General features: G+C 41.1%; 1 protein-coding gene across 4 annotated transcripts in view; it reads right to left on the bottom strand.

The window, feature by feature from the left end:
• The window catches only part of MAML3 (mastermind like transcriptional coactivator 3), a 391,314-nt gene that overhangs the window by 189,460 nt on the left and 179,197 nt on the right, over positions 1-22,657 (bottom strand). The window lies entirely within an intron of this gene.

Here is a 22,657-nt window from a genome sequence, read left to right on the forward strand (position 1 = left end):
CACTGTCACGCCTTTGGGGTTTGCTAGCAGACTTCCCTCACAAATTCAACACCACCACTCCCTTGGTGCAAAACAAGTGTGTGGAGCTTGCTGGGGCTTGCAAAAAAAAAAAAAAAAAAAAAAAGTCGGGGGGAAGGGATGCTGCTTTCCCAAAGCCCTTCCTCTGGCACTGCAAATGTTAACGCCTATCTGCGGGGAGACTGCAATTCTAACATAATGAGATATTAATGAGCTTTGCACATGTCCCTAGCCACAATATCTCTCTCCCCCTCCCCCAACCCCGCACACCCTTGGCCGCAAATCTAAAGAGAATCTGCTCCTTCTCTGACACTGTCACTCCTCCCTGTCCCCTCGCGCCTGCCCTCTCCCAGTCCAGCGCCCCGGCTGCCCTGCTCACCTCAAGCTGCCAGCACTACAGAGCACCAAATGGGCTGGCACCGCCTTGTTTCCTGCCCTAATGGATGCTTGTTTAAACACTGGAGCTGTTTGCATTGCTGCGGCTCACTGCATGTTAAACACAGTCCTCGGAAACCCTATGCCAATCCAATAAAGGTATCAGCAGTTCAGTGTGGGGAGGCAATTACTAGGTGGTCCCAAGTGTGCCTTCGAAGCTCTAGGAAGGAAAATTTGATCGAACAACTAAAAGGAAAATCTGATTCGGCTCAGCATCACGTGGAGGACACAAGGCTTAACTGCAGCCAGGTCTGTGGAGGGCAGAGGGAAATCAATGATGGGCTGCAGGGTGGGGGCACCTGCACGACATTAAAGGGCTTAAAGCCAGCCTGTTAGGAACACTGGCTCCAGCCCTCGCCGAGAGATACCCGCCTGTCCTCCCACTTTGGCTCCCTTCCTCTTTCTTTCTTTCTCTTTTTATTCCAAGGGGTATACTTATTTATTTTTTAATGACAAACTGTCATCCTTCTTAACACCCTCCACCTCTCACTCACCTTTAATTCCTTAAGCACTTATATTAAAAAATGGCTTTTCTTGTGCAAGATCATTACCATATCAAAGGCAGCAGAGAGAGTGTGCAAGAGAGAGAGACAGAGAGAGAGAGAGAGAGAGCGCAAAAATGATAGAGGGATAATATACCAGCAAAGATAAGGCAGGTCTGCTTTAGAGAAAACAGTGGGTCCCTAACCTCAGGCTAATGATACCAGTCGATAAGACAATGGATTGGTTTTCTGCCTCAGCTAAATCTGAAAGATCAGGGGAATTAGGCACAAGATTTAAATTTATTTCTCACCCAATATGCAAAAGTTTTGGAAAAGTGAACCCTTCCCTCTATGTTTTAAGTTCTGGGCTTTAGTTTCTTTTCCTTTTCCCTGTTTTTCACTTAAAAACCTGCCCTGCAGTGGCCCTTGTTTCCCGAGGAAGAGTGAGAAGGCAGCTGTAGATGCGTCAGGCGACACTAAGAAACACTGCACTCAGTGCTCACTGGGGCGCCATCCATTTGCCAGGAGTTTTGCCAAATCTCTGTCTATTCCCTGAGGGTTCCTGGCACAAGGGATACAGCCAAGATGAAGCCGAGCTGCTGTCAGCTAAGACAGAAGCAGCCCAGATCCAATGGGTGTAAGGATAAAGCTGGCCCTTCAAGGCAGATGGGGCCAGAGTCCTAAGGGTGTCTGTGGTCCATGTGAGCTCTGCGCATGATAGGGTCCTTCCAGAAGGTAATTAACATGCTGAAAAGTAGTCAGTCTACAAGACTGTTTAAGTAGCCTCCAGACCAGCACTGAGTCTCTGGGACAACAGAAGACCTGGCCTTTTCCCCTAGACTTGCCTTTTTGTTACTCATTGCACCTACCGTAGCAAAAACTCTGGCTCCTGCACCCTAGGCTTCAGGTGGCAGGGCAACCGGGCACTGACAATCTACCAGGTGAGAGGCATGGCTGACTGGCCCGCCTGCAGGGGGCACCACTCCTGCACCTCCCTGTGTCACTGACCCGGAACAGTCGTGGCAACTCACAGGACTGTAACCTTCAATGCCTGTAACTGTTGACGGCACGTCACGTACTACTGATTTTACATAAGCCTCCAGTGGTGTCTTTGGTTCTTGTGTTCTTTTTGGTTTCCTGACTCACAGAATTGCCTCATAATCTCAGGCCTGGAAATATGGGTGAGTGCATTACAGTAAAACCCTCCTAAAAATTATAGTAAATGCCTTGCTTGTCCTGCACACTGGGGAATGAAGTTTTCCACTTAACACACACTAACACACACACACACACACCCCACAAGGCTACACCTTTAAATGCTAAAATAAATTTTAAAGATTTTAAACCTTGGAATGAAAGCCTTCTAAAAATATTTAGATGCTTCCCTAGTTTATTAAAAGGTAGATGACTTTTTTCTGATAATGCATAATAGGGTCCTAAGTTACTGGCCCTGTTGTTGGTTATAGGCCTGCTGCTTAGTTTCTTTAGCTAGGAGAAAAAAAGCTAGTTGTTTGATTACCACCTCCCTTTATTAGGAAAGAAGAGAACTTTGCAAAAAGTGATAGACCAATACATTTAGGAGACTCACTTATGACCCTGCCTTGAGCGACCATCTTGCTATATATTTCCGAAGTCTGACGTCTGTAGGAATGCGAGATCTGTTTCTCAACAAGACATGAGCTCTTTCCCATCTCCACTCAGCAGAAATAGCACATTTTAATTTCTTTCTTCTTCTTAATGTTTGAATATAACCATGGAATAAAACACATGATACTGACCCCAAATGTCTTCAACCTACTCTCTTCTCTCCCCAGAAACAGAAACTCTTAAAATCTCTGGGCTCCCATAATGTCACTCTAATCCAGAGATAGCAGCTGAATTGTACTAAAATCACAGAAAGAAATTCTACTGCCAAGGTGGAGAAGTATGGTAAAAGAGAATATGCAGGTAACAGCAATTCTGAGATTGTCAAAGTAGAGGCAAAACCACAGGTGGACACAAGGATATTCCTCTTCTTTTGATTGCATCTTTGTGTGTACATTAAAAAGTTGTTTTAAGTTAAAATATATGAAGAGCCATCTCTGCAATCTCTACCTTTCAAATTACTTACAGAAAAATGTTCTCTTTTTCTAATTTGTAACACATGAAATTTTCTCTCCATGTAAACATCTTGAATTCTGTTATCCTGAACCAAGAAATGATATTCTTTCTCACCACCATGAAATAAAAATCATACGCTATTGAAAAACTGTTAGATGATTATTAAAATCACTAAAGTCAGTTATTCTAAAGTGTACTTTCCCCATCTGGCAAGTTTCACTCCCAACTACTACACTAAAGGGATGTGGCTTCATGCTTTGATATCCTACTTCAATACAGATGTAAAAAAAAAGACCTCTCTTACCCTCAGGAAATGAACATCTTATTCATCTCATTTCAGTATCCATTTAGAGCATCACTTTCTATGACCAAAAATTGCTGGAATTCTTTGTTAGGAATATAAACTGAGATTCCTAAACCTGAGTTACTGCCCAGATTAACAACTGGAAGGACTCTGGTTTGGTGACCTTTCATTACCCCTTTTCCTTCAGTGTTTGGTAACACAATCAGCAAAACATGATTTCAGCTTCTGTTAGAAGAATTCGACCGTTAGAGCAAAAAAATGACTTTAAGATTAGAGTAAAAGCATAAATTCAATTTGGGCCCCTAAGCAAATGTTTAAAGAGGTCCTTCTTTCATTAGCCATCCCAGAAATGACCTCAATCTGCATTGTGCAAAGAGGTGGGAGAGAAGATTTTTTGCGGGTCCCTACACTGGCGCAGTAGCTCCTACTGATAAGATAAAGTGGCCAAGGAACACAGTATTGTCTCCAAACCAAGATTATAAATAAGTATGAAAGACATGTAAGAACTGAGTCCAGTAGAGTCACCTTTATCCTCACCATGCAGAGCAGAGACCATTGATGACTCTTGGAAATGGTACCTGTCTGGTTGAGAACAAGTTGACAAAGGGTTTATTATATTCAATCTATTTTTTCTGTATGTTTGAATATTTCCAAAATAAAACATTTTGGGGGAAAAAAAGTATGTCAACTGGTTTGTTGGGAAAGAAGAGTGCACAGAAGGCAAAGGAAGTGGCTACTGTACCAGTCCAGTCATCTTAGGACTGGAGATCGTGAACACTCCACCAAGTCACAATGCAAGAAGAAACAGGAGGGTGGATAGAGCACAGGTACAAAGAGGGCAGCCTCTGCTTTTGCTCAAAGAACTTCCCAGGGTGATGGGAAGGCGCAGGAAAAGGAGAAAATACTGCTGTTTGCATCATGTTCTCAGGAGAGATTTCAGACAGAGCTCTGGTCAGCTGGAAAACCCAAACATCCACATACAGAAATGGCATATGCTCTGTAGTTTCTGCCCAGGGAAAGAGCTTTCTGCACAGCCTGTTAGACCCATATATCTAGAAACAAGTGGACACAAGAGATGTAAGACATGGGAAAGAATGATGACTAGAAAGACTACAGAGGCTGTTTGACTGCTTGATTTTCTTTAAAGGGAGTTTGGGTCCTCTTTGATTAAAGAAACTTTACAAAATTAATTACTAATAGCCTCCCTTTTAAAGGTTTTTTTTTAAATTTTTGAACTATTTTTGGATCCATCAAAAAGTTGCAAAAATGGTACAAAGCACTTCTAATCCTTTACATTGCTTTTCTTAATGTTACTGTCTTACATAACCTTAGTATAATTATAAAGAAGAGGAAATTAACATTCCTACCATATTATTAATTAAACTCCAGACCTTATTAGAGTTGCACCATTTTTTACACTAATATCTTTTTGTGTTGCAGGATCCTATTCAAGATTATCCCACCCTGCATTGAGTTATCCTCTCTTCTTAGTCTCCTCCAGTTTGTAACAGTTCCTCCATCTTCCCACATCTTCCTTGGCCTTGATCCTTTCAAAGGATACTGAACAGTTACTCTGTAGCATGGCCCCCAGTTTCGGTCTGTCTAATGTTTTTCTATGACTGGAATGAGCTTATGTTTTTTTCGTAAGAACATTACAAAAATGATGCTGTGTTCCTTTCCGTGTATCACAGCAAGGGCTTCATGATGTCAGATGGTTTATTACCCGTGCTGTTTCCCTTGATCACTTGGTTAGCATGGTGTCTGCAAGTTTTTCCACTGAAAAGTTACTATCTTTCCCTTTGTCGTCAAAAAGTATCTTGAGGGAGATATGCTGACACCATACAAATCCTGTTTCTCCTCAAATGTTACCCACTAATTTTAGCATCCATCCGTGGGTCTTGCCTGAAACAATTATTACTGTGGCATCTGCCTAATGGTGATCCCACCTGCCTTCCACATTTATTATCTGGAATTCTCCTTAAAGAAGAGCTGTCACTTCTTCTACTTTTTAAAAATTGGTATGGATTTCTGGATATTTATTTTATTTCATGGGTTAAAATTCCATAACATCTTTATTTTTCTGCCCAAGATGTACCAGCTTTGGTCACTGGAAACACATGTACATTGACCCCTGTGCCCTTTTGAGAAGCCCCTGTCTTTTGGGGAAAGCATTTCCTTATTAACTGACGCTGTAAGATGTTCCAGGTAGATTTTGTATTTTCCCCACCTGAGCCCTGAAAGACAACTGCTTCTCCAAGGAGGCTTGATTTCTTTTACTGGAGAGTAGTGTTGAGAAGGTGCTACGTGAGCTTCCTGCTTCTAGGCTTCCTCAGCAGACGGAGCTAGGTAACATATGGATACATACCAACCCAGTTATACATGGATATGCATATTTCTATAGCTCTCTGTGCACGTGTATATACAGTAGGTTATACTAGTACTCTGATCCTAATTCAGCATCACAGGATTCATTTGAACCTTCCCCTCTCCTTACTGATACCTTCTTTCTCCATCAGTGTCATGCCCATAATAGCTTCCTTTAAACTTAAAACATAGTTACATTTAATAACCAACTTCAAATTTACTAATTTAGCAAACATGAATTGGTACGTACTGTGCTTGTTTAAGGCTCCGTACAAAGCACTCTGGGTGGAACAAGGATGAACCCTGGACCCTGCCTTCAGGTAGTCTATGGGCTACCAGGAAATATATAAAAATACAGAGAGCATGGAGTGTTAGGAGGAACAAACAAATTGCGATGAGCATGCAGAGGAAGGAGAGGCACTCTTACTGGAGGCATGAGGGAAGGCCTCCTGTAGAGGCTGTGGATCTTGAAGGATGGGCAGGATGGGATTTGTAAAGATTAGGGAGAAACACTCCAGGAAAAGGACACTGCTTGAACAAAACCATGGAAGGAGGCCACAGAGGCAAGGCATGGAAAGGGCACAGCCGTGTCTGGGTGGAGACCAGGCCCACGAAAGCAGCGTGGTGGCTGGAGCTGGGCCACAGAGCAGCATGAACAGCTGGCTATGGTGGAAATGGGGCTCAGTTCTGTGGGCCACAGAGAGCTCCTGATAGTTTCTGATGCACAATAAGCAAGACGGGGGCAAAGTGCCCGACAGCCCCTGAAATGCAAGGTTGAGATAGAGCACATCCCACGTGACCATTTTGGTGCTTTGTTATGAGTGGACAGGAAAGGAGGGAAAAATCGAACATGATATCAAGCGATGTTGTTACTTTCTAGAAGCAACACTAACTTTCCAATATAATAGAAAACTGCATTAAAAAGTAGAATGAAATTTCTAGGTGACAGTGAAATTTAATTTGCCCATGATGCTGCCTCACCGTTGCTATTGATATTCACCACAAAAGGGTATTTTCTTTGAAGTGAGATAGTCATCACTCTCTAAACTGGAAACTGCCCACATTTTATCCATTACGACTTGGAGGCTAGTAAAACAGAGCCGTATAACTCCCATCACCAGGGAGCTTTAGAACACTGAAGTTACAATGAAACCCTCACGGCTCCTCTATTAGTGTTGTATCACTATTCAGATGTGACGGTTTATCTCAGGGAACAGCTGAAACTCAAGTATACTAGCATCTATCCAGTCGTGACAGCACTTGTTAGCTCGTGCATAAGGTACAGGAACAGGCTGTGTTTGTTTGCTGGAGAAGACTGGGCTTTCAGGCTCAAGAAGCAACTACGAGTCATCTGTTGTTATGCCACAGTCTGTCGATGGTGTTCTTTTTAAGGAAGAAAGGAAAGCTAAAATTGTTCATTTGTTTTGCAAGATGCTAGACCCTTAATCATGCCATGGGGCAACAGAGAAGACAGAAGTGGAGGAAAAGAGAGCCACGCTTTTTCTTCCATTAGATTGTGATGAAGGTTGAAACTGCAGACCCATTGGCTGTAAGGAAAATCTGGTGTGGATGCCCAGCCGGGTGACCACGTGGGGACCGGCCAGCATCCACTGTCATCTGCTCGTCCTCCCCCTGGCTGTAGAGGTGAAGGACCTTCAAGCCTTGTCTTAGGTAATGTGTCTCTTCTATCCTAACGGCTCTCACAGAATGAAGCTGCTAGAACGAATTCTAAAATAGACATTCTTCTTGTAGAAATGCAGATCCTTTTAATCAGGTGGAAGACAGAACCTGACTATTTTTCTTCTTCAGTGGAATCAAAGGAGCCACACTGCCAGAAAGAAGTCCAGGTTATCAACTCCCAAGAGAAGCCCTGTGACCACACAGGAGTGGTCCACCACCAGAATACACTTCCAGGCAGAGTCTGTGGACCCAGATTCATACCCTGAGTTGACAAAGGGGTTAAGGAAGACTTTGCCCTGGACCTTCACTAGTACAAAAATGGGTCAGTGAGGGGCAGGGCAAGGACGGAGGACAGTTCCACCATTGAGGAGTCAGCAGCTTTGAAGACACCGAACAGCCATTCCTGCAGGAATTAAGTGCCCTCCTTACAAAACTGCCATATTAAAAAACAGCTTTATCAATTAAGGCAAGCGGGGTTGGAAGGACTGAAGGGTCAATTACAAGCATTGAAACACAGCAGCAAGGAAGAGTTAAAGGCAAAAACCGCAAAATGGTGAAGACACATGTCATTGTTCCCTCCTCAATACCCTCCTCCCCTTCATGACACTTTCCCTCTTCTCTGTCCTTCTACGTCCCTTTTCCATGTTTAAATGGGGAGGAATGTGACAGTAGACTTTTCTACTATTTACTGATTAACCACACTTTAGTATATTGGTTGCTTAGGTTATCATGATACTAGTTGATTCCATGATTTTTTTTTTTTTTTTTGGTTTCTAATTACAAAATTGAGGGCTTCATCATTACTAGAGGAATTTCAAGCCTCAGCCAGTTGTAGGCTGTGTGAACTGAGTGGTGAGAAGGACAACATGGTCACATCTCCATATTCAATATATTCTAGTAACCTATAAAGAAAAAGACTATGAAAATGAACATATGCATGTATGTGTATGACTGAAGCATTATGCTGTGTACCAGAAATTGACACAACATTGTAAACTGACTACACTTCACTTAAAAAGGGAAAAAAAGAAATGAGGTGGCAGAGTTGGAAGAAAGGTGGGGTCTGTGTTTCTTTCGTTCTGGAATGACTCAGGTTATGGTTCTTGTATCCCAAGACTCTGTGAAGGAAACTTCAATTCCAGCAAGACCAATTATACAACTTGTAGGATCCAGTGTGAAATGCTAAATCATTGACTGATGGATGCACAAGTTCACTGAAATTAAGAATCTCAGGACGGCGACAGCAGAACATTAAATCACACCCCAAGTTCCAGGAGCCATGAGGCCCTGCTGTTCTGCCTTTAAGTTCCTCTTCCCTGAGCAAGCCGGGGGTTCCTGGCACTAAAATTCACCAACATGCTAAGAAACTACTTGATCATGTCATTTCTTCTTCAGACCTCGTACCACCTAGAACTGTAGAGACATATGAAAATGTTTTCTATATGATGTTTTGCTATTTTAAGTCATATTTAATTACGTTTTCACTTTTAAATAAGACGTCTGATGTTCTGGAGCATGCCCCCATGCTTCCTGTAATTTTGTTTTTTCTACCAAACTGAAGTTCTTTTGTCTTCCTCCCACCCAAACATCTTCACAGTGTCAACAACCCTTCCACGTAGTCTCCTTCAGTAATCCTTATTTCTGGAATCACTTTCTGGAGAGTGAAAAGAACTTTAAAAAGTACTTTAGAAATAAATTTCCTCATTTGCTGAATTCTTTGAATAGCACATTTTTTGGCTGCCTTTCTTTGAACAAACTTAAGAAAAACATCATGTAAATAAAAGGTATTCTGTTCCTATTTCTCAGATCAGGATACTAACTTTCTCTGATGCTTAGATTTTTATATTTGCTTGATTTTTTAAAAAACTATTAAAATTTAATTTTTTTAGAGCAGTTCACAGCAAAATTGAGGGGGAAGGTAGAGATTTCCCATATACCCTCTATTCCTGTGGTCAGATTTTCGTTGCTTAATTTATAATCATCCTTCCATATCTGGACCAATCCCCTGTGGATACCAAAACCCACAGATGCTCAAGTCCCTTATATAAAATGATGTAGTATTTGCATATAACCCATGCACATCATCCTGTATACTTCAAGTCATGTCTAGATTACTTATAATACCTAATACAAAGTAAGTGCCATGTAAACACATTTGGACCTGCTGAACTGCGGGGGTCCACTTTTATGTGGATTTTTTTTTCAATAAATACTACAGGACTACAGGATCCATTGCTGGCGGAATTCACCGATGCTGAACCACAGACACCTAGGGCCAGGCGTAAAGTTACATGAGTGTGGATTTTTGAGGGGAAGTGGGGAGCAGTGCCCCTAACCCCGAGTTCTTCAATGGTCAAATGTAGTTGTAAACTCAAAGTAAATGTTATCTAAATAGTTGCTGGCTTGTGCAGCAAATTCAAGTTTTCCTTTTTGGGGGAACTTTCTGGAATTTTTTTTCATATATATATATATATATATATATTTGATCTGTTTTGTTTTATTTGTATTTTATTTGGAGGGTAATTAGAGTTCTTTCTTAATTTATGTACTTACTTACTTAATGGAGGTACTGGGGATTGAACCCAGGACCTCAGGCATGCTAGGCACACGCACTACCACTGAGCTATACCCTCCCCCCTTTCTAATATATTTGTTCCACAGTTCGTTGAATCTCCAGACATAGAACTTGTGGATATGGAGGGCTGGCTGTACATTAGTTCCTTATTCGTCTTGACGTTTTTGTTATCTTGATATTTTTTGTTATTTCCCTCTAATTCAGACTGACAGAAAATGGAGAAATGTCATTGCTTAGGAAGAATAAATCATAACATACTTTAGAAGAAGTTTCATTGATCTCAGGATTACACAACACCTCAAGCTAACTAAGGTTAACAAAGTGTTGCTTAGTTAACAGTGACTTGGAGTCAGTTAAGTGCTTTAATAAGTATATAAGGCTTATTTGTAATTAGCATATTGACTGTTTATATATAAAGAGCGCTTCTGAAGTGCTTGAGCGGAGCTACAAAGCAGCTTGTTAAGAGTTTTAAACATCCCCCTGCAAATCATTTATTTCAATACTAACAGACACTGTTTTTAAAGCAAGTCTTTTCTAGTCCAAGGAAACATCAACCAAAAAGCCAAAATCACCACAAATTCCAAATAAGTATAGTCAACCAGTAATTTTTTTTTCTAGAAAAATGTTACGCAAAGTCCTTTTAAAAGTAGGTTTGCATGAGTAACAAATGATTGGAAAAGGCACTATGATACTCAAAGACCTAATCTAGTTTCAAACACTTTCACCAGCAGTGTTGATCTCCCGTATTTCCATTTTAAGCGAAATGACCAAATTCTACAAGATCTATGCAAGAGGCCATCTCCCTTTGATTATAGCTGATAGAACCAGGGGGAGTCCCTGGTCCGAGGAAAGCCCGCGGTCTCTGTGTGACACAGGCTGGCTTGAAAAGACGAACTTGATCCATCAGCTTCTGACTCAGGGAAATGTATCGGGAACACAGAGAAAGAGGCAGTTAGCTACGGTGGCAGAACAAAAAGGACAGAGACACAGAGAGAGGCCAGTGGGTGCAGGGAGCCAGGGTGCAAAAAAACTACTATGAGGAAACAGAGATGTCAAGAGAGGAAGGAATGGAGGGAGGGAGGAAAGAGGAGAAAGGAAGGAAGGAAGGAAAGGAGGAAAAATTGAGAGAGAAACATACATACACAGACACACAGACAAGACAGATGACAGATGGACCAGGTGACCCTTAAGAAGGCATGGTTTGCCCCTAGAGATTTCCTTGTTGGCTTTTTTCCACTCAGGCCCAGCCCATAAGCCTTCTTAGAGTTAACCTCTTTGTCTTTTGAGGTAAACTGAATGTGTCACTGTTCCTTATTCTGTAAATTGCTTCCAGAGATTAACTAAAATGCACTCAAACATCCTCCTAATAGGAGCAAAGTAAGGGGCCCTGGACTGTGTGTTTGTGGCTGGGGGGCAGGATGGAGAGACATCAACACAGAGTGCATTGTACACACATGAGCCTTCCTTCTTATAAATGAGAATTTGCTGACATCTGTCTGTACCTTCGCTGGTACAGAACCGCAGAAGGGTCTTTTCCCGGGATGGCCGAGACCTGGGTTAACCAGCAGTGGCGGCTGCACTGTGGGGCCTGACGCCAGGGCTGCTCGAGGAGTCTGTCACACTCCTCTGATGTTCCCGGGCAGGACAGCTTCTGCCTGCTAAATATTTATTTAATCCAATTTGGCCAATCAAGCTTCAGGTCTAATATATGATTACAGTAACAGGCAGCTCTTAACCCAGTGTCCCCTTCTACTTCCCGAGGTCAGCCGGGGGCTTTGTGTGAAAACCAGGAGCCGGCAACGCAGGGAGGGGGAAACCCACAGAGAGAAAGGGGGAGAGAGAGAGAGCGTGTGTGAATGTGTGAGGGTGAGTGTGTGTTGAGGGAGGAGGGAATGGAGAAAAACAAAAAAGGAAATGGGAGGCTGTGTGAAAACGCATGTGGAAATCCTGTCACAACTGGAAATGCAGATTAACATGTAAAAAGCCAGTGGTGGCCTGGGTTCTCAGCCTCGCTGCAGCACTGATGTCATTCTCTGCTCATCGGAAAGCTGAGGCTGGGGGAGGGGGGCTCTCCGACTTCTAGGTCCATCCAAAGACAAACACGAACCACGTGGCTCTCCCTACCCCTCACTTAAGTGCGTGTGGAGAGAAGGGACCTCAGCGGGACCTCAGCGTCCAAAGCGGAAAACACCAAACTCAACTCAGCGCAAACTTTCCTCCGCATCAAAGAAATCTGCTGGGATGCCGCTGCCGTTTTTCTAAACCTCTTGGCCCTAACACCACTTTGTAATGTCCACGGAGGGCAGGATTCTTTATCCGCAGAGAGAAAATAAACCCTGAGGCCTACAGCAATTTTCTGCTTGTTGAATCTCGTGCCTGGTTTGTTTCAACAAAGCTCCGGTTTCCTTAGCGTCACCTGGCCCCATCTACAGACCAGGCGCTTCCAGGCGGGTGTAACCAGGTTTAGCAAGAGATCTCTGTTTTGCCAGACACTTAATGTCCTGGGCAACAGACTGCTGCCAATATCCATTCAATTAGAAGGTATTAATCATCCATTTTACTGTTCTTCCTACTGCCCATCACCCGCACCACCCCCCTACCCCAGCCTCAGCAAGACATGGGGCCCAGCGGTCTTCTCATGTAATCCAGCCTTCCTGGCAGATGCAGTTACGTGGCAACCACACAGATACTTATTTTGTTTTTCAGACCGATATTCTATGAATCCTTACAAGTTTATTAGATCTGACTCATAACAATCCATCAGCCATAAGTGCAATAAATGATGCTTGTAAATTAATACCCACATCTCAGCAGAGGAGGTTTTACATATTAAATTATCTTTAAAGTTATAAATAAATAACATACGCAAAATAGATTTAAGCAATAAACATATATTCAACAAACAATAGTCAGGAAGCTTCCTATTCACCCAGCAAAAGCAGTTTCGGCAATATCTTGCTAATGGACCCCCAACCCCCATTCCCTGTCCTCCCTCTCTTCCCTGATAAAATCACAAATCCATCACGTTCAATATTGGGGTCGTTCCTTTCTTAGCAAAAATGGTGCTCCCTTTATCCAACACTGATTCTCAAGGCTTCAGCTAGCTTGCTTTTTTTAAAGGAATCATTTAGAAACTTTCCAAGATATCTTTGCTCCTACCTCCTCTCCTTTATGTCTCCCACCCCCTCAACAACGTCACTTGAGCAGCCTTTTCAAAATCATTTTCTTCGTTATTATGTTAACAGCTTTATTACATGTGTGTAGACATAAAAACACACTGTTCAGCTTTTTCCTATCCCTTATAATCAATGTGTTGCAGGTGATTAATAATACACTAAATTTTATCTTTATTAAGTAATGAAGTTAGGGCATTTGTGGTAACAAACTACTGAGTCACGGAACTCCAGTTTCATTCAATAAATTGTTTTGTATAGACATTTAGGTTCTTAGAGTTGAACCCTAGATTTCAGATATGACCTGATTAAAGACTCTACTGGAAGATCGTTAGGGCCTCACTTCCTATTGAAAAATCTTCTTCAAGGAACTGTTTCTTCATTTAGGTTGGCCTTTACCACTGACCTATATGCTTCTTCTACCTTAAGAAGAGACATACCCTAAACTTGAAAGTACTTTGTCTCTTTTCTCTATTTACCTATGAAGTTTGGCTTATTTTTGCAATTTATCAAAAGAATAACATCCTTTAAACAGTCTTTAGGGAGTTGATTTTTTTTTTTCTCACTCAATACTGTATTCCTAAGATTAAGCAGCTTTTAAAAAGTGACCCCCTGAAAGGAAGTCATGTTGAAATCATGGCTTCAGTAGAGTTTTTTGAGAACCAAAAACATTAGAAACTTATCTTGTTTGTGAAAGCCAAGAGGCTGCATTCAGGAGCCAGTAGTCTATTCTGTTACTTTATGAAAGCAAGGGAGGGTCAAGTTTCTACCAGGTGTCAAACAACTATACCACATTATCATCCAAAAATATATCAGAAAACATTTGTTTATTTTTATTTGTGTTTTTAGACAAAGGGAACAGGAAAGAAAGTCTTCAATGCTATTTGCCAACTTTTATTTCTAACTAGCTCAATTTTCTGAAAAATACACTCAGTAAAAAGGTTTGCAGAGATACTTTCTTTCAGTACAGAATTAAAATCTGCAATAATTTCATCAAATGTTGCCCCTCCTGGAAATGTAATTCTTGTTGCACTCTTGCTTCCTATAACTAAATATCTTCTTCTTAACCTCAGTCATAGATTGAACCCATCACAACAAAACATCACAGCATTAACATCAACAGCAATTTAAAGTGAATTAAGGGTTAATGGCAAAAGTCTGATCTAGACATTGCTATGTCAAGGGACATTTTTATTCCTTAACCTCAAAGGCAACAACAGTAGAACTCAACTTTATTTCGGACACTCCTGTAGCTTCCTTGGCCCCTTTCTAATGTTTCTTTTTTTCCTTTGCTTCTCTGCACACAGATGTGATTTCTGCCGGCGAATTTAGGAGGACTGCCCCAATAAATTTCATTACCTTTCCTGCCTTCATGCAATTTCCCCAGACTTCAAAATTTCACCAACCAGACAAATCAAGATGCACAGACTTCAACTCAATATCCCTGCTAGATTCTGAGCCCAAACAAACCCTGATTTAGAGGTCGTCTGCTAAATAAACCACTTCTTTGATACCACACACACTGCGCCCCCTGTCTTCCTGGGCCAGCATGGACACACTTACATCCCTATGGAGTCTGGTTGCCAAGGGCTATGCGTAGTCTCTGAGGCCAAGAGATTTTAAAATACAGGCAACGACATATTCTGAACGTATAACAGCAAACATTTTGAACTGTCTGTAGACGTTGCGTAGGCACTTAGTACTAGACAGAGGTGGGAAGAGACAGGGCAGGGATGCTCAGTCCCAGGCATCGGGAGCACAGTCTCCTCCAGGTGGGGGAGACCCTAGGGACCACCTAGTCCAACTCCATCCATTTACCACAAAGGAGACTCAGATCCAAAGTCACAAAGTGACTTGCTCAAGGTCACAGAGCCAGTTTGAGAGAAGCTAAGGCCAGAACCTGTGTCTGCTGTCAGTCAGCTTCTCACACTTATTCAAGCCATCTCTAGACTGGAAAATCAGAAAACAGAAAGATGCTCGAATGCATATGCTCACATTACATTAGCACACTGCATATCATAATCGTGCCTGGGTGATAAGATACACTATGGTTGTGGGAGTGGTGATGGTTGTGATGGTTATGAGAGAGGGTGAAGTATTTTAATAGCCTGCTGCATTAGGAAATAATGGCACAATTTCCTTTTGCCTCAAGGGTTATGCAAGGAATCGAGATAAAACTCCAAGTTAAAACAAAAATAGTTAATTCAAGACAAGGGAGGCCATCTTTTCCTTGATAAAGTTGATTTAAAGATATATACAATATATTTCATATATATATATCAAAGATGTACTTAACATATTTATATTAAGTAATATATCTGGGTATATAGGAATATATTTCAAAGATGTGCAAAACATGTATTGCAGTTAAAACAGTGAGACTAACGTGAATGGATGGGGGGAGGGTACAGTTCAGTGGTAGAGTGCTCCACTCAGCATTAGCCCAGGAGGTCCCGGATCCCCAGTCCCCCCATTAGAGTAAATAAATAAGCCCAATTATCTTCCCCCCAAAATAAATAAAAACAAAAATAATTTTTGAATGGATGGCCAGTGGTATTCACAGTGCCACCCAGTACACAACCTCTTCTGGATATACACAGACCTAGTTACTATAACCAGTAGTACAGGTATCGTCTTTCCCAGACACAACTTCACTAATCATCTTTTATAACCTTGAGGTGTGTGTGACAGAAGAAGGATCTGTAACCAATAATGCCTCCCACACTGCATACTGTGAAGGGCTGGCTCCTAATTTAAGTCTATTCTACGAACAGCGTCCCTCCTCTCCCTCCTGGAACACAGGAGACCTTTACTCAAGAAGACCCAGAGCCACACCCCCGATTCTTTGCTACTCTCCATTCTTCACATTTTGTCTGATGCCACTCTTCAGGGACTGTCTCTGGTATGTGTTCCTTCCTTGTCCACTACCATAGACTTCATTGAGGTTCCCTTAGCAAACGTTTATATAAACTGCTATGCAAAAGCCATGTCAGTGTTCTCATTTCTCTTCACTCTTGACAGAGGCATCAGAATGATCATCATATAAGCACAACTCCAGACGTCATTAAGTTGCTCAGAAGTCTTCCATGGCTCCCTACGGTTAAGTGAAGTCCAAACTTCTTGGCATCATATCCCCCATTCTCCAAAGATGGCTCAGTCTGGCTTACAGCCCTGACTCTAGGCCTCCCTTGGTATTCCCGTCAGTTCCTCTGGATCTCAGTGCCTGGAATGCCCTTTCACACACTCTCACCCCCACCCCAGCCTCCATCACCACCAGCCAAAGCACAGTCTGTTTTTAAGGCCCCATTCTCAAACAATCCTTCCCCAAATCTCTCAGTTACAATCTCCTCTCTTCTCTCCTGTGCTTCCATAGCACTCTGTTAACATCGTTAATGACAGCTCTTAATACGCTGCTGGATGTCTTTTTTCTCCATTCGCCTATACATTTCCTGAGGGCTTTGATACCTCTGATATGTCTGAATGAGGCACCAGCACAGAGCCTCTGCACGGTCCTTGAATTTGAATGCACTTCTTCATGCCAGATCATTTGTTGGTGCTCTCCTTTTCCAATCGGCCATACCTCTTCTGCATTGCTGAAAATTGGTTTTTAGGTGCATCCTGATGCTTTCCCCTCCTTGCCCTTCCTCCGCCCCAACCACTAATACTGCTTGTTGTTGTTTCATTTAATTTGCCAGCAACCACCTTCACTTGTATTTAGCGAACTTATTTTCTCCACATTTATTCAACTCAATCTATGTCATATCAGCACAATATATGTCTTAGTCTTTTTGTGCTGTTGTAACAAAAACACCATAGACTGGGTGGCTTATAAACAACAGAGATTTATTTGTCACTGTCCTGGAGACTAGAAGTCTAATATCAGGGTGCCAGTGTGCTCTGGTGAGAGACCTCTTCCAGGCTGCACACTTGTCGAATCCCCACATCGTGGAAGGGGAAGGGGGCTTTCTCGGCCACTTTACAAGGGCACAAATCCCACTCACGAGGGCTCTGCCCTCATGACCTAATCACCCCAAAGTCCTCACCATCTAATACCATCCCCTTGGGGGTCAGGTTTCAACATATGAATTTTGGTGGGTCACAGTCAGCCTAAAGCAATATCTAAAGATTTGCTAGGGCATCTAGGGTAAAGGATGCGTGGAATCCACACTCCCTTATTTCCTACCATGTGACTTTAAGCAATATATTTAACTGCTCTGAGCCTTTCCACACCCGTAGAAAGGTTGGCAATTCCTCAATTCTGAGGACTGCTGCGGCGTAATACAGGTAAGCCACCTGGCACAGGGAAGGCATTCAACAAATAGTACGTGGTGTATTTCAGACCTGGCCAAAGAAATCTGGTTGAGAAAGAAAGCAAATTGTCTCCTGAAATCTGTGTTAGCTGCCTCATGAATGAACTAAAAACGTGGCTCCCTCCTTGGGGGCCCACTTGGCTTCCCCCCAGCACACTGGTTCTCTAAATTCCTTCACCTGCACGCTGTTACATGTCTCTCCTCACATGTACTCAACACAATGCCAGGCACATAGCACCCTTCACTCAACAGGCGCAGCACAGTCCAGTCTCCATTTCTGCCATGTCCCGAGACACAGACATAGAATACCAGGGATCTGCTGTTCATTAAGATTTACTTATATAACTTAGGAGTTGGCTCAATTCTCAGAGTTTGTTATTAATGATATTGTCCCATAATCTATGTTAAATATAGATCATGAGTGATGCTGATGAATGAGTTGGATGTCACATTTGTGTTAGTTCAATTACAATCATAAATTAAAATGTTCTCCACCTCTACTATGTAGATTTGGTCTAGGGTTTCATTATGATGACATAATACTCTTCATTTTCATAAAGACATGCTGGCTTTTTTATTTTGTTTTCTATTTCTAGATTTAGCTGTACATTATTGGCAACATAGGCTGCCCAAATTACAGAAATTGGTAATAACTTATATTTATACTATCTTTGAAAATCCTTTCCAGGGTGGAAGATTTTCTAGTTTAAGTTGTTATATGTGTTTAATCTTTGGTTTTCCTACTGTATTGTAGATTCTGCAAAAAAATCCACAGACTTATGAATTTATCACTGTATGCTTCTGAAACAGAGCCATCAACACACAAAGGTAGGTCGGTGAATTAGGTATAAAACTTTCAACAGTACCTGTATTACGTCTGTTAAGAAGTCTTCTCCCCAAATGTCATGCTGTAGCCTTCCTCTGGTGCACAAAGCTAGGATAATCCTAATTTGCCGTCATTGTTGGTGGTGGTATTGGAGTCTTTTTTTTTCAGGGTTGGGGGAGAATTCTGGAGGCAGACAGAATGACAGCAATGACCAGACACCAACAAGGTACGTGCACTCACATGTGTGATATGTCTCACATATGTGTGTAAGCAGGTGTTGTGTGCATGTGTGCAGGCACAGAAAGTTGAGATATATGCTAAACCTCACTTGAGCAAGACAAAATGAGACATGGTCAGCCTCTGGGACCTTTGATCTAATGTGCCCTCATATTTCAGTATGGAACACACAATTGAATGAATTAATCAGTCCTCTCTTACTTCACATTAGAAACCTTTAACACCAAAACAAAGAGGCATGACATCAAGGGGGATGCAGCCCAGAGGACTTCATTTCACTGTCTAGTAGCCAAGTGACAGATTCAGGAGTCCACGCCCATTTCACCATGGGCTGACGAACACAGGGTTGCAGCATTCTCCTTCCCATCCTCTGCCCGGTTACAGACATGTTGTGGTCTGGAACCACTGTGGGATTACGGAAGTAAGTTCTCTGTGATCAGTATGGGTGGGACACTGACCAGAAGAGACGAACCAGACATCTCATTTGAGAGCCAGCACTCTATGACCATGACATGAGGCCCCTGGGTCCCCTCTGTCTTAGGTTGTATCTTACTTAAATCACTCATCAGAAAGAGGATTTAAATCAACCTTCAAGAAGATACAATTTCATGAATTTTTTTCTTACCAAGGTATGCCTCCTGTGGTATATATTCCTAACATTGATGACAAACAATTTAGGTTTCCAGTTCTTCCATGTAAAAAAGATACATATAATATCTGCAAACTACTTAGAAACACACGTTGGAGCAGTTACATTACAAAACTGAGTCGTGGCTTGGTTATTTTATTCCTTAAAGCTAAATAAAGCAAGCATCTGTGAAGTCATGGTGAGACAAAGCATTTTCAGGTTGACAGGTTAATCTGGGCAACCTTTTTCACTCTGCTGTATTAGAATAACAACCATCATAACTCAAAACAATTGATATTAAATTTTTGCTAAGGTAAAATGTTTATATAAATGTGTTTATATTTTGATCGTTTTCTTCAACAAACACATACAATTTTTTAACAAAAATATAAAATCACATGTTATTTTATTTATACATGTGAAATGGGGTGCTGACAAAAATAAAAAAAGAATTCTTTATTTACATAAAATGATTTTTCCAAAAGGAAAAACTTAAAATATAGGGTTGTTTAGAACAGCATCTTGCCCCTCCAATCATATAACATCAAAGAGTAGAAAGCTTCTTCTATTATAGAAAAAGAATTTATAATCTTCATAGCATATGAAGGTAAAAGAAGATACTGGAGAAGCCCGGCATGACTGACAGGAAAAGAATAAAGAGGATCCACAACTGATGGGGCCTGGGGAGGGCTCTAGAGAGGTCACAAATTGCCAGAGGCCAGAAAAGTAAAGTGTCCATGCTTTGAAAATAGAGGAAAGAAGTAGAGAAGAAACAAGCTGAGCATTAGAGAAGAAGAAAAGGAAGCCAATGTAATCTGAGCCCTGGGGTGGAAGGTGGTTATGAGGGATGGGCGCAGGAGAATGCTTAGGGTTTATTTAAGGGGATAAGCTCATTGCAGCAACCCTGGAATTCCAGGGTATGACGAGCTCTGGAGCCAACTGATTATGTAGAGTAGCATTCTGGTTAAAATGCAAGTAGAAAGAATCAGGACCAAGCGTGGATGTGTGTGGAGCTGGATTTAATACCTACACTGAATGTATGTGATACTCTTGTTTAGAATACGTACAATGGGTATCTTGCAGTAGCAGATTTTATATGCTAAATAGCTCCCTTCTGTGGATTATCTGCAATCTGTTGGTTACTCACTACAGAAAGTCTGAAATACAACATGTTACTAGAAGGTTAGGTTGCAGCCCAACGGCAAAAGTTTAAAAATGGAGGAGTCCCTCACCCCCAAGCCCTAGGAAAGGGTGAAAGCAATTGCTAGGAAGTTCTGACTTGCGGTTGGCTCTGAGCAGTTTCACTCTCCCAGGCTTCCCTTTTTCCTTCTTATTTACTTGGCCAATTAAGGAGAGAGAAGCTTCTCTGCTTTTTAAATTTTAGTTTCTCAATTAAGACTGAATTATCCCAAGGCAAGTAACTCTTCCTATAGGGCACAGCATGGTGACTACAGTTAATAACACTCTACTGCATATCTGAAAGCTGCTAAGAGAGTAAATCTTAAAAGTACTCATCACGAGAAAAAGAAATTCTGTAATGTGTGGCAACGGATGTGAACTAGACTTACTGTGGAGATCGGTTTGCAATATATACAAATAGCAAATCATGATGCTGTACACCTGAAAGCTATATAATGTTGTCTGTCAATTACACCTCAATAAAAAACATCTTAAATAAATACTTGCCTATCAAACCCTGAATTGATCAAAATAATTTTTTAAAAGGTTAAGTACATATCATTTAAAGTTAAATTTGAATTTAAAATATCAGTCTAAATCCATGACAGTTTTTCTTAAGACACACACATATTTCCTAGCTTTGTCAACCAAAAAGCCTAAGAGCAATGACAATCTTGTAGCAATGAGCACCCCTCGGGCCCAGTTCGTGGTCCAAAAACTACTTTACACCAAGATGAAAAAGGACTCCTTGGAAGAATGGCGAATTCCAGATTTTTTTTAAGATAGGACTCTTCCTATTTCTGCAGATTATTTGAATGATCATTTTACTTGCTTCTGATGAATTCAGATGTTTAAATGATCTCCAGCAATACACTGATGTGACTTTGTCTAAAACCTTGTAAAGAAAGACTTTTTGAAAGATGTATCCTTAAGCCCTGAAGATTCATACTTGTTATTATGGATTGATGATGGTTCTTTTTTTTAAATAGCCAAACATTTATCCTTAATTCTAAAACTGAACCACAGAAAAACAGCATATTCCACAACACTCAGATAAAAGTCAAAGTTTTAACTGCATGGAGATATTTAAATGTTAACAGATCGTCACGATAACTTTAAACTAGCTTCACCAACTTTGTTTTACCGAGTTTAAATAGCCCGATACCAGATAGATATTTAGTAAATGTTTGTACGAGGCAGATTTGTCCCTACATTTAATAAAACTAAGTCATAATTTTATTTAAATTGTTGAAATCTATCAGTTCCTTCAGATCATGGTTTTACCAGCACAGTTTCATCAACCTGCTCTTGTACATCCTACTAAAGCATTTAACCAGGCAGTGGTTCCTAATAAGCCACTGTATGAAACAAACAAAAGAGGGGGGGAGGGAGGTGTTTCCTGGGAACTAACAGCCACAATAAGGAGCCAGTGGATTGTTCCTTAATAAGTGTATGCACTGCACATCACCTCAGTCCTGATTAACTACATTCTATTTTAGCACCAGACATCTTCTAGTGAGAAAATGTTAAGCTTCCCCAAATGGTGTGATGGTAGAATCAGAATGGAAAATATCAGTAAAACCTTGTGAACAGTCTGCCCCGCCAAAAGTGAGCTTGTAAATGGTTTCATCTTTCCTGGTTCCATCTTTATGTCTTTTGGACTAATCATTCAATATACACAATAGTGAAAACTTTCTATATGCAAAGTGTGGCAAAATCATACATTCAGAAGCTAAAGATAATATATGCCTCAGATTTATACTACAAGGTGGTTTTTTAAAGGTAAGGTAGGATTATTAATTACCTAGACAAACCACCCAGGTTTATTTTTTTCAGACTCAAAGAAAGTGGGTTTGAGCAAATTTTCATGGTTGATATGAAGGACGAATGGCTAGAATCAAGTGCTTTTCAGTCTGTGTAATGAGTCTGACAATGTGAATAATCTCAATGCAATAATTGTTTTAGTGCTAAACATGTAAGTATGTACAAACACATAAAGGTAATCCCTGCATAGTCAAAAAATAACTATACCAAACACATAACTGCTAATTCTGGGAATAATATGATGAATAATTACAGATTTTTAAAAAATGTAAGTACCTATGCTGGAAAAAAAAATTATTTCCAGTAGAATAATTAGTGCATTACTTGAGTAAAAATCAAAATGAAAGCCTTCCAAATAGCCTAGTTGACACCCCTCGTTTTATTCAAGTAAATAAATATTATTAAGTAGTATGGTAAGAGCTAAAGCAGAGGAATAAAACATTCTTCCTGCCTTCAGGGAGCTTATCAATTCACTGAGGGTCAAAAAATAGACTTCTTAAACTACCTTACATCCACTCCTAC

This window comes from Camelus ferus, chromosome 2, assembly GCF_009834535.1.
Source record: "Camelus ferus isolate YT-003-E chromosome 2, BCGSAC_Cfer_1.0, whole genome shotgun sequence".
Classification (NCBI taxonomy): Eukaryota; Metazoa; Chordata; class Mammalia; order Artiodactyla; family Camelidae; genus Camelus; species Camelus ferus.